This window comes from Eriocheir sinensis, unplaced genomic scaffold (assembly GCF_024679095.1).
Source record: "Eriocheir sinensis breed Jianghai 21 unplaced genomic scaffold, ASM2467909v1 Scaffold505, whole genome shotgun sequence".
In the NCBI taxonomy this organism is placed as follows: Eukaryota; Metazoa; Arthropoda; class Malacostraca; order Decapoda; family Varunidae; genus Eriocheir; species Eriocheir sinensis.
In genome coordinates this window covers 283,139-295,784 of record NW_026111838.1, presented here as the reverse complement: position 1 = coordinate 295,784, position 12,646 = coordinate 283,139, and positions in this window count along the sequence as shown.

Below are 12,646 nucleotides of genomic sequence, written 5' to 3'. Positions count from 1 at the left end.
GGCCGAAATATAGGTCAATTTCGGGAGGAGAGGTATCCTGGTATCCTTCTCTTGAAAGAGTTCAAGTCGTAGGCAGGAGGGAATACAGATGAAGAAAGATTGTTCCAGAGTTTACCAGCGTGAGGGATGAAAGAGTGAAGATGCTGGTTAACTCTTGCGTTAGGGATTTGGACAGTAAAGGGGTGAGCTTGAGTAGAAAGTCGTGTGTGGCGAGGCCGCGGGAGGGGTGGAGGCATGCGGGTAGCATGTTCAGAAGAGCAGTCAGCATGACAACTTTGCTCTCCTCAATGACCTAGAGCAGTTGGTTCAGCACCCTACACGTATTCCCGACCGTCTTGGAGACCGGCCCAACATACTAGACCTCTTCCTTACCTCTAACCCTTCTGCTTACTCTGTCAAACTGTTCTCTCCGTTGGGCTCCTCCGGTCACAACCTTATTTCTGTATTATGTCCTATCGCTCCTGTACACCCTCTGGACCCACCGAAGAGGCCATGCTTCCGGCATTTTGCTTCAGCTTGGTGGGACGACCTGAGGATGTACTTTTCCGATTTCCCGTGGAATGATTACTGCTTCCAGGATAGAGACCCCTCTGTGTGTGCCCAGCGCATCACAGAGGTGATTGTCTCAGGAATGGAGGCATACATTCCACGTACTTTCTCTACTCCCCATGCTAAAAAGCCTTGGCTTAATCACGCTTGCTCTCGTGCTGTCAAAGATAGAGAGGCAGCTTACAAAAGGTACCAGCGCCTTCGAACTCCCGCTAACCATGACCTTTACATTTCCGTCCGAAATCGTGCTAAATCTATTCTTCGACTTACCAAAAACTCCTCTATCCATAGCAAATGTCAACGCCTTGATTTTTCTAATTCTTTCAGAGACTTCTGGCACTTAGCCAAAAATATCTCCTCCAATTTCACTTCTTCCTCTTTCCCGCCTCTTCTTAACCCAGACGACAGCACTGCCGTCTCTTCTATGTCTAAGGCTGAACTCTTCGCTCTAACTTTCTGTAACAACTCCACTCTGGACGATTCTGGGCATATTCCTCTTACTCATCCTCCCTCCGACTCCTTTATGCCTGTTATTAAGATTTTTCCTAATGATGTTTTATATGCCCTCTCTGGCCTCAACTCTCAGAAGGCTTATGGACCTGATGGAGTGCCTCCTATTGTCCTTAAAAACTGTGCTTCCGTGCTGACACCCTGTATGGTCAAACTCTTTCGCCTCTGCCTGTCAACATCTATCTTTCCTTCTTGCTGGAAGTACGCCTTCGTACAGCCTGTGCCTAAGAAGTGTGACCGTTCCAATCCCTCAAACTACCCCCCTATAGCTTTACTTTCCTCTCTATCTAAAGCTTTTGAATCAATCCTTAACCGGAAGATTCAAAAGAACCTTTCCACTTTTAACCTTCTATCTGATCGCCAGTACGGGTTCCGCAAGGGCCGTTCTACTGGCGATCTTCTTGCTCTCTTAACTGATTCTTGGTCATCCTCTCTTAGCCGTGTCGGTGAAACTTTCTCGGTTGCACTAGACATATCGAAAGCCTTCGATAGAGTCTGGCACAAGTCTTTGCTTTATAAACTGCCCTCTTTCGGATTATATCCTTCTCTCTGTTCCTTTATCTCCAGTTTCCTTTCCGGCCGTTCTATCTCTGCTATGGTAGACGGTCACTGTTTTTCTCTTAAACCTATTAACAGTGGTGTTCCACAGGGTTCTGTCCTATCACCCACTCTCTTCCTGTTATTCATCAATGATCTTCTTTCCATATCAAACTGTCCTATCCACTCATACGCTGATGACTCCACTCTGCATTATTCAACTTTTTTCAACAGAAGACCCTCTCAACAGGAATTACATGACTCCAGACTGGAGGAGGCTGCAGAACGCTTAACCTCAGACCTTACTACCATTTCCAATTGGGGTAAAAGGAACCTTGTGCCCTCCAATGCCTCAAAAACCCAATTTCTCCACTTATCCCATATTCTTCGACAACACTCATCTGTCACCATGTTCAACACTAAACATCCTCGGTCTATCCTTAACTCAAAATCTTAACTGGAAACTTCACATCTCTTCTCTCACTAAATCATCTTCCTCGAGGTTGGGTGTTCTGTATCGTCTCTGCCAGTTCTTCTTCCCCGCACAGTTGCTATCCATATACAGGGGCATTGTCCGCCCTCGTATGGAGCATGTATCTCACGTGTGTTGGGGCTCCACTCACACAGCTCTCTTGGACAGAGTGGAGTCTAAGGCTCTTCGTCTCAACACCTCTCCTCCTCTTACTGGTAGTCTTCTACCTCTTAATTTCCGCCGCCATGTTGCCTCTCTTTATATCTTCTATCGATATTTTCATGCTGACTGCTCTTCTGAACTTGCTAACTGCATGCCTCCCTCCCTCCCGCGGCCCTGTTGCACGCGACTTTCTACGCATGCTCAAACAATAAAGAAAAAAAATACAATTAATGCTCAACCGAGTAAAAGAAGAAAGGGAATCCAAAGGTTTGACAATTAAGGTATAGAGAACGAAGTGGTTGGTAATGTCAAAGAATGCACAGATACCAGGAATGGAGCTGCGATGTGGACGTCAAACGATGGAGAGGGTAGACAACTTTAATTATTTGGGAAGTGTTGTGACCGAGGATATAAGGTGTGATACAGAAATTAAAAGGAGAATAGGTATAGCAAAGACCGCATTTTGCAATATGAGGAACCTATTGACAAATAAAGTTTTCTATAAAAAATACGGAAAAGCTAAATATAAACTCATGTGTGGTCAACAATGTTATATGGTGTGGAAAGTTGGACTATATCAAAGACGATGGTGAATAGGCTGGAGGCGATGGAGATGTGGCTGTGGAGGAGGAGGATGAAGACCACGTGGACGGCAAGAAGGTCGAACGAAGAAGTATTGGAGATGGTGGGAGAGAGGAGGGAGCTGATGGGGGCGGTGAGATTGAGACAACTGAATTTTTTGGGGCACGTAATGAGGAGAGAGGGGCTGGAGAATCTGATAATGACAGGAATGGTGGAGGGAACCAGAGGAAGAGGAAGACCGAGAGTGAAATACATGGACGGATTGGTAAAGCTGGCACGGAGGAATATGACGGGTGGACAGTTTATCAGGGCCACGAGGGACAGAAGATGGACGTCCATGCTTGCCCACGTGTGGTACTATGTAAAAAGATTTTTTTTTTTCAAATCCAGGCACACTCCATCCGCCCAGCCTTCTCTCTCCTGTATTAAATATGTCACACTTAAGTAGTAACACAACATGTTGGTGACGCAAGATCTCCCTTTCCTGAATCCAAACTGGCAATCCGATATAATTTTCTCACTTTCTAAGTAATCCGACCACCTGTTTTTAACCAGTCTCTCACATATCTTCGCAACCACACTAGTGAGTGATACCGGTCTGAAATTTAATGGGTCCTCTCTCTTGCCTCCCTTAAAAATCGTTACCGTACTATGCTTGCTCTCTTCCAATCTTGTGGTACCTTTCCTTCACTCAGAGAGGCACTCATTATGGAGTGCAGTTTCTCTGCAAGTTGATCACTACATTCTTTCAAGATCCACCCTGATACTCCATCCGGCCCCGTCGCCTTTCTTACATCCAGTTTGTTCAAACTATCTTTGACCTGCACCGTTAACTGAATCTCTTGCATAACCCTTCCTTTTTCCTGGCCCGGGGGTTGTACAAATTCTTCTTTTGTAAAATTCTATGGAAGCTGTTATTCATCACCTCTGCCATCTTTGCTGGGTCCTCATATGTGGTTTCATCCATTTTCAGTTTATCGATTTTTTCTCTATTCTTTAATTTGCCGTTCACACGTCTATAAAATAGTTTGGGTTGGCCTTTTCACTTGTCGATTATATCTTTTTCATATTTCCTTTTTTCTTCTCTTCTAATCTTTGTATATTCATTCCTTGCTTGTTTGAAATCGTTCCACGAGTTGATTCTTCTTCGCCTCCTCCATCCCTTCCAAGCTTCCTCTTTTCTCTTTCTAGCTATCTCGCATCTCTTGTTAAACCACTCCTTTTTACCACCACCCTTTTTGGTTACCTTGGGGACATATCTATTTTCGGCTTCATTGTATAGCTTTAAAAACTCCTCCCACTTATCCTGTGTACTCTTGGCTTTGTACAGCCCACTCCAATTTGCATTTTCAAAAAAGGTTCTCATAAGAACATAAGAACATAAGAACGCAGGAGTCTGCAAGAGGCCGGTAGGCCTGTACGAGGCAGCTCCTTTGACCCTAAGCTCCCGTGTATCTAACCCCACCTAATATCGCTGTCTATGAATTTATCTAGTCTATTTTTGAATGTGACAATTGTATTGGCACTCACCACATGACTGCTAAGCCTATTCCACTCATCCACCACCCTGTTAGTAAACCAATTTTTGCCTATGTCCCTGTTGAATCTGAATTTATCCAGTTTAAACCCGTTACTTCGTGTCCTACCCGGTTCTCTTACCAACAAAACCTTATGAATGTCTCCCTTATTAAAGCCCTTCATCCATTTATAAACCTCGATCATGTCTCCACGCACCCTTCGCCTTTCTAGAGAATGCAAGTTTAACTGTTTGAGTCTTTCCTCGTATGGCAAGTTTCTCAACCCCTGAATCATCTTAGTCATCCTCCTCTGCACCGATTCTAACATTTTGATATCCATTCTATAGTAGGGTGACCAGAACTGAACCGCATAGTCAAGATGAGGTCTAACTAATGCTAAATATAGTTTGAGGAAGACTTCAGGCTTCTGTTGCTTACGCCCTTGAAATAAATCCCAGTACCCTATTAGCTCGATTTCTAGCTTGAATGCATTGTGCCCTTGGACGGAGATCAGAGCTCACTAAGACCCCTAAATCCCTCTCGCACCCAGACCTACTTATGAGAGTGTCATTTAAGCAATAGTTATGTGAGGGTTTGTTGCTACCTACACTCAGAATACTGCACTTCCCTACATTGAACTCCATCTGCCATTTATCCGCCCAGTCATATAATCTGTAGAGTTCACCTTGGAGAATACTAGCGTCCTGATCCGACTCAATTACTCTACCGATCTTGGTATCATCTGCAAATTTACTAACATCACTACTAATTCCTGTGTCTAAGTCATTGATATAAATAATAAACAAAAGTGGACCTAATACCGAACCTTGTGGGACCCCACTCGTAACACATCCCCAGTCAGATCTTTTACCATTGATTTGCACTCTTTGCTTCCTATTGCTAAGCCACGCCTTGACCCAGTTCAAAACTTTACCCTCTACTCCGTGAGCCTGTAATTTAGCAACAGTCGTTGGTGAGGAACTTTGTCAAACGCTTTACTAAAATCAAGATAGATTACATCATAATTTTCATCTCTGTCAACCGCCTCAAATACTTTATTGTAGAAGGACAAGAGATTGGTGAGGCATGACCTACCTTTTGTGAACCCATGCTGCGAGTCGTGAATTAAGCTATGTTTCTCTAAATGCTCATGAATGTTCCTGGCTATTATGGACTCCAGCATCTTCCCTATAACCGATGTTAAGCTAATTGGGCGATAGTTTGAAGCAACTGACCTGTCCCCTTTTTAAAAATCGGCGTCACATTAGCTACTTTCCATAGGCTCGGCACATATTAGTATTTACCGACATCTTAAAGATGTCGGTTAGTGGGTCACTGATTATATCACCTAACTCCTTTAATACCCTCGGAAATATCCCGTCAGGACCTGGCGACTTGTTCTTCTTAAGCTTATCTATCTCATCCTGAACTACTTGCCTGGTAATGATTATATATCTCAATTTATCGCCATCCCCGCCCTCGTACACCTGAACTCTTTCCGGTATAGTCGTTCGATCCTCCTGTGTGAATACTGAAAGGAAGTAGTCGTTCAACAATGTGCTCATATTTTCGTAATTTTCTACTAGCTCCCCTGTGTTTGTTTTCAGCGATCCAATTTTCTCCCGTGTTTTTGTTCTATACATCTGAAAGAAGCCCTTAGGATTACTTTTCGCCTCATTTGCTACTTTGATCTCATAGTTCTTTTTTGCTATCCTGGTGTTTTTCTTAACTAATCTAGATAGTTCGACGTACCGGCCCCTGAGATGTGTTTCCCCATTCTTTATTTTCTGATAAATTCCCTTCTTTAACCCAATCTCGTGTTTTAGTCCACGAGTCATCCACTTAGGATCATTGTTTTCTTTTCTAAGTGTTCGCTGTGGTATATGCTGTTCTTGCCCCTCTATTATTACTCTAACTAAATTATTGTAAGACATTTCTACCTGGTTCTCCTGGCTCTCCAATCCGCAGTTCTGGCCCTCATGAATCCCTAAATTATCCCAGTTTACCCCTTCAAGATGTCTTCGAAGCCCCTCGTAGTTTGCTCTTCTAAAATCTGGCACTAACACTGGGTTTGGTTCGCGGGTTACCGCCCAGTCTAAGCTAAAACGAACCGTTCTGTGATCACTATTTCCTAACTCTCCGCCCACCAACTCACGTAGCAAGTTCCCATTATTGGTTAGGACTAAGTCTAATATGTTATCTCCTCTGGTAGGCTCAGTAACTACCTGCTTAAGGAAATTATCTTGTATAACTTCAAGAAAGTCCTCGGCTTCCAGGTCACCCACTAGATCTTCCCAGTCTATATTCCTATAATTGAAGTCCCCCATTACGCAGACATTTCTACTCATGCTCGCCCTGCCAATCTCCTGTAGTAATATACTCGTGTCCTGCCTGTTAAGGTTGGGTGGCCTGTATATAACTCCTAGAGTTAGTTTTTCTTTCCCTTTGTAAACGTCCACCCAAACTGATTCTGAATCCATGTTAGTTTTGACTGAGTTGTTAACTAAACATTTAAGTGAGTCTTTAACATATAGCGCAACTCCACCTCCCTTTCTGCCCCTTCTGTCTTTGTGAAACATCTGATAACCCGTTATTTCAAATTCTGATCTAAAATTTCTATTAGCAGTGTCTATCCATGTCTCAGTGATCGCTATTATGTCAAAATTTTCTGAACAAGCTTCACCCCTTAGTAAGTCTATCTTGTTTCTGAGGCTCCTGCTGTTAGTATAGAAGATTCTTAGCCCGTCCTCTGTTACTCCTCTAGAATTACTTCTAAGCTGCCTGGTTATATTATGAGCTAGATGTCCCCTCCCATTACTCCTCCCATTGCTCCCATTACTCCTCCCCCCCTCGCCTATACTAAAAAATCCCTCAGGGTACCAAGTGCTCGCTCAAGGGAGTCTGAGAGAGCCTCAACACCCTTGAACGTCAAGTGTATCCCGTCACGGGCGTAGAGGGCGTCGTTGCCAAAGAAGAGGTCCCAATTGTCGACGAACAGCCACCCATTGCGCTCGCAGTGCTCAGCAAGTCTGCTGTTCACTGCTATCGCCCTGGACAGCCATCCATCGCCAACGCCCCTCCTTGGCAGGACGCCACACACTACTGGCGACCCACCAGCGTCACGTATCCTGCCTAACAATTCTCTAAAACGCCTGAGAAGGTCCTCGCTTGGCACACGAGAAACGTCGTTTCCGCCACAGCTGAGAAACAAAGTTAACAAAGTCACAGTAGTTGCTTCTCCCAATTTTGTGATCCTCTTTTCGGCCAATCGTTCTCTTTTCTGATACTTCAAATTCCACAACCTCATGGTCACTCTTCGCTATTGGACAATCTACGTTAAGATTTTATATTATTTCCGGCTCCTTACTAAATATATACCAGGTCTAGTCTTGATGCCTCGCCTTCTTTCCCGAATCTGGTATGTTCCTTGATCCACTGAGTCAGCACATGTTCCACTGCCAGTTGCAGGAGTCTTCCTCCCCACGACTCGTCTACTCCCTGCCTCTGCCAGTCCTCCCATTCCACCTCCATGCAGTTGAAATCACCCATTATAATTATTCTCGCACACTCCCTCAACATTTCATCCTTGCAACTCACCGTGTCTTGTATCATTTGTTTATATTCCCGCAACCCCATACGCTTGTTAATGGGGGCACATACCCTACTACATAATGCCTCCTTCTTCCTTCAGCACCTACAATTTTCACTTTCAACACCTCTGTCAAGCCTTCACCCTCAATTACCTCCTCCACCCTAATGCCTTTTTTAACCATCAACATCACACCTCCTCCCTGTTTTATCTTTCTGTCTCTCCTCCATATGTTGTATGCACCTTCTCCAATCCCCATCACCTCAATTGGGTCACAACATAGTTTCCGTCAGCCCCACAGTATCAGGTTCTTTGTCTCTCAAATAGTCGTTAACTCTATCCATGATGAAACTATTCCATTAATATTCGTATATGTCACTTTCCACCCTTCCTCCTTTTCTGTTAGTTTTATTCCCTTCTTCCTCTCGACCCTATGAACTACTTTCTCACTTTCATATCCATTACTCTCCAAAAAAACTCCCTCTTCTCTTCTTGCGATCTCTTCTCATTTAAATCACGAACCTCACCTCTAAAGGCGGCTTTACACCTGGCAATTCGCGGCTGGCAATACAGGCGCGGCAGCATTTTTGGTCTGGGTCTGGGTCTGGGAGGTCTTCTCGCGGCAAGTTCTCTGCAGCTGAGCGTGTCCGTCTTGTATTGCCGACTGGCGGCCAGGTAAACAACATGTCGGCGCCAATAAAACAAGAAATGACAGATGCAGATAACAAGATTTGGAGCCGGGAGGCCGAGGTGGCATAGCTAGAGGAAGTGAGACAGCATCGACACTTGTGGGACCCACAAGATAAGCTCTACAAGAAGCAGAGCCTGCGCAAAACAACTTTTGAGAGAGTGGCAGCAACATTGCGGGAAATGTTTATCTCTTTGCGAGATATCGAAGGAGGTATAAGGAACGGTTATATTCGTGTATTATATAATCACACTATGTAATGCCTGGGGTTTGGGATGGCATGTTCCTCCCTTCTCCTTTGTTGTTAAATGCAACAATAAACAATCAGTCAATCAATCAATACTACTTATGATAAAACTCGTTTACTTAAAGTATTTCTACGATATTAGGCTGATGGACCAAACTCATTGTGGTTTTAAGATATGGTAGTAGCCTTTCGGGGTGTCTGGGGTGAATTCATGCCCTTGCATTTACTAGCAGTTTACGTCTTGATGCTCCCGGCGGCTCCTCCCACGTGTGAAGATACATTCTCCCGAGAGCACCCAGCCGGTCTAGCCGCTAGATCGTCGCGGCTGTATTGCCGGCCAGGAATTGCCACTTGTAAAGTGTGTGTGTGTGTGTGTGTGTGTGTGTGTGTGTGTGTGTGTGTGTGTGTGTGTAATTCACCACGACCTGATCACGTGTTGGACTCGTAATCGCCAGCAGCAGGTACCCTCCCGGCATGATCAAGTGCTCTTTATCGTCGATCTATGGGTACTGCCAGGACCTCACACACCACACACCCCAGTAGTAACAAATGTACGGAAGTGGGGGTAATTGGAAGTGGGGGGGACTGGAAGTGGGGGTTACGGAAGAGGGGGTATCTAGACCCCCCCCACATATATTTTACCTTTTCACCCCCCCCTACCCCTACCCCCACCCCTTACACCCCCCCCAAAAAAAAAAAAAATTTTTTTTTCACTATTTCACATGCCCTAACCCCCCCCCTCTCGGGCTAGCGTACGGAAGCGGGGGGGTGACGGGAGCGGGGGTAGGTCGGTCAGCGGGGGGAGGTGACGGAAGAAAGGGTGGTCAGCGGGGGGGGTGACGGGAGTGGGGGTAAGACGGTCAGAGGGCCGTCAGCGGGGGGATGACGGAAGTGGGGGGCATGCACAAAGTGAGGGTAATTGCTATTGTTGTTGTTGTTGTTGTTGTTGTATACACACACACACACACACACAAACACACACACACACACACACACATATTCTGTGCTATATAAGCATCATACTTTAATAATTACCATCATTAATAGAGTTTCCGCTATGACTGAGACATATTCAGAGAACCTTCTCGATATTTTCCAATATCCTGCGCGCATAATAGTTGCAGGATATAGCAACTCTGGAAAATCGGAACTTGTACAGCAGCTTATTCTGAAGTATCATGAAAAGTTCAAAAAAATTGTCATATGTGGCTTAACGTCTCATCCTCTTCAAAGAAATAAAGAAATAGGACCTAAAGTTATAGTGTCATCTGAAATAATTGATCCAATTGCCAACGAGGATACGTTTGATCAGAGAGGGACATTGTATGTACTTGACGATATTTTCATTGATGCTGTAAGGAACAAAATTGTGGTTGATGCTTTTACTCGGACGGCACAACAATATTTCATGCATATTTATCACTCAAAATCTATATACGGGTGGAAAGCATGCAAGGAATATTAGCCTGAACTGTTCTCATTTCCTCTTGTTAAGACAGCGCGATTTATCTCAAATTCACACTCTGGGCAGACAAATATTCGGGAAAGAGAAGGCAAACCAGTTTGTAGATATATATAAACATGCTGTATATTCACGTCCTTATGGATATCTTCTTGTTGATTTGGGTATAAATACTCCTGAGTCCCTACAGTTTCGCTCAAACATTGTTGGAGAACCCCCAGGTGAACGCGTATTCCAATGGTGAACTCCAGGAAGAAGGAACTCTTACACACACTATACTCCCAACATAACGAACCCTATGGTTTAAGCTCTCAGGCGAAATTATGGGAGAAAGCAAAAAGTATAAATCCGGCAATAACACGTGATGACGTATTCAACTTTTTGAGAAGCAATAAAACATATACATTGCATAAGCCACAGACTAAAAAATTTCCCCGGCAAAAGATAATAGCCTCAAAACCCAAAGTAATCATTGCTGCCGATTTAGCAGACGTGAGACATATAAGGAAGGAAAATAATAACATAGGCTACTTGTTAGTATGCATAGACGTGTTTTCTACATATATGCAAGTTGTCCCGTGTCGGAATAAAGACGCAAATACTATGCTCGTGGCCTTTAAACAAGTGGTGGAAAATAAAGATTCTGAAGGCTTACGAAGATTAAACACCGACTTGGGCACAGAATTCTGGAATCGAAAAGTAAGAAACTATTTATGTTCCCGGGGCATTAAGCTACACAGTGTGTACTCAAGTGAGATCAAAGCAGCCTTGGCAGAGCGGGCCATTCGTACACTTAAAGCACGCATCTACAAGTTCATCACGTCTCAAAATTCTTCAAGATATATAGATCAGCTGCAAAACATGGTCAATGCCTACAACCGCTCGCCCCATTCTGGACTGAAGAACAAACACACTCCCATTGCTATTCATAACTTAAAAGACCCATCTGCCATCAAACGGCAATTCCACGCAATGTATAAAAACCCGAAGCAACCAGCGTCTTCCATCAGTTCTCGACTGGCAGTTGGGGAAATAGTTCGCCTTGTTGGAAGTGCTCGTTCCTCTGTATTCCATAAAGGATACACGCAGCAAAATACTCACGAGCTCTTTCGCATACAATCAATTAAACACAAGAATCGCCCAAGAACTTATCTCTTAGAAGATTTGTCTGGAGAACCAATACAGGGGATATTCTACGCGCCAGAGCTCGTCTTAAGCGCTCTGCCTGAGACATACGATATTAAAATACTGCGTTCACGAAAAAATAAAGGAAAAAAGCAGTATTTTGTATCGTGGTTGGGATACCCTGCTTCATTCAACAGCTGGATTGACGCTAATGATATTGTAGAAAATGCGTAAAACGACACCACTCCTCAGTGCACACAAAAACTTTGTCTTACTTTTGAAGAAATTAAAAGTAAAAGATAGAAACCGTGCTATTAAGCAAGCAGCTCGAGAACAATTGAACTGTATATCTGAAATATTTTCCAATTTGTTAAAGAAGCACCTCACCCTCAATAGCAAAGTTATCAAGAAATTACGTAACTATCGGGAAGACATACGTGCCATAGCTAGAAAGAAAACTCCTCTCCATAAGAAAAGACTTATATTGACATCGAGACGGGGCGGTAATATATTAGCTGCTATATTACCTATTGCCGCTTCCTTGATCGGAAAATTATTTGGATAATGCGCACGTATTATCTTGTTCCCGAGTCTACCGCTGAGCGTGTTTTAACGGGTATTAAGCCTAAATGCGCCAACTCCACGAGTCCGGGGGTCAACGGCCAATCGTGTTTCAACCCGCAGTCGACCCATCCCGATCATATGCCGGTCTCTGAACATGTGCCAGCAAGCAGCAGCGGTCCTGTCGTGTCGTCCCATGGTGCAAGACCAAGCACTCCTACAAGATTGAACCCGTCGTCTCGCTCTGTAAGAAAGAAAAGTTACAAAAAAAAAGAAAATATCGCGATCTGGTGTATACAAAACCACAAAACTACCACCCGTGGAACTTAGAGTCACAGGGATTAGGGAGAACAAGATATCCTCCAATCCTGAAATAAGTAATTTAATACCTCTGTATGTTAAAAGTATCGACGTGCCATACGTCAATATGATGCTAGAACGAATAAAAGACAATCCCATCGTAATTGGGATAGCCGAGGCAACCTATTGGCTTCTGTTCGATCCTCCAATATCCTGTACATGTTTAATTTACTCTCTAATGCAAGTCAAAAACCAACGATTGCTGACATTGCTGATATAAAACACATCATTGACGCCACGGGTGTATTACCTAGCGAAATAAAAAATACGCGCGTGCGGCAAAAG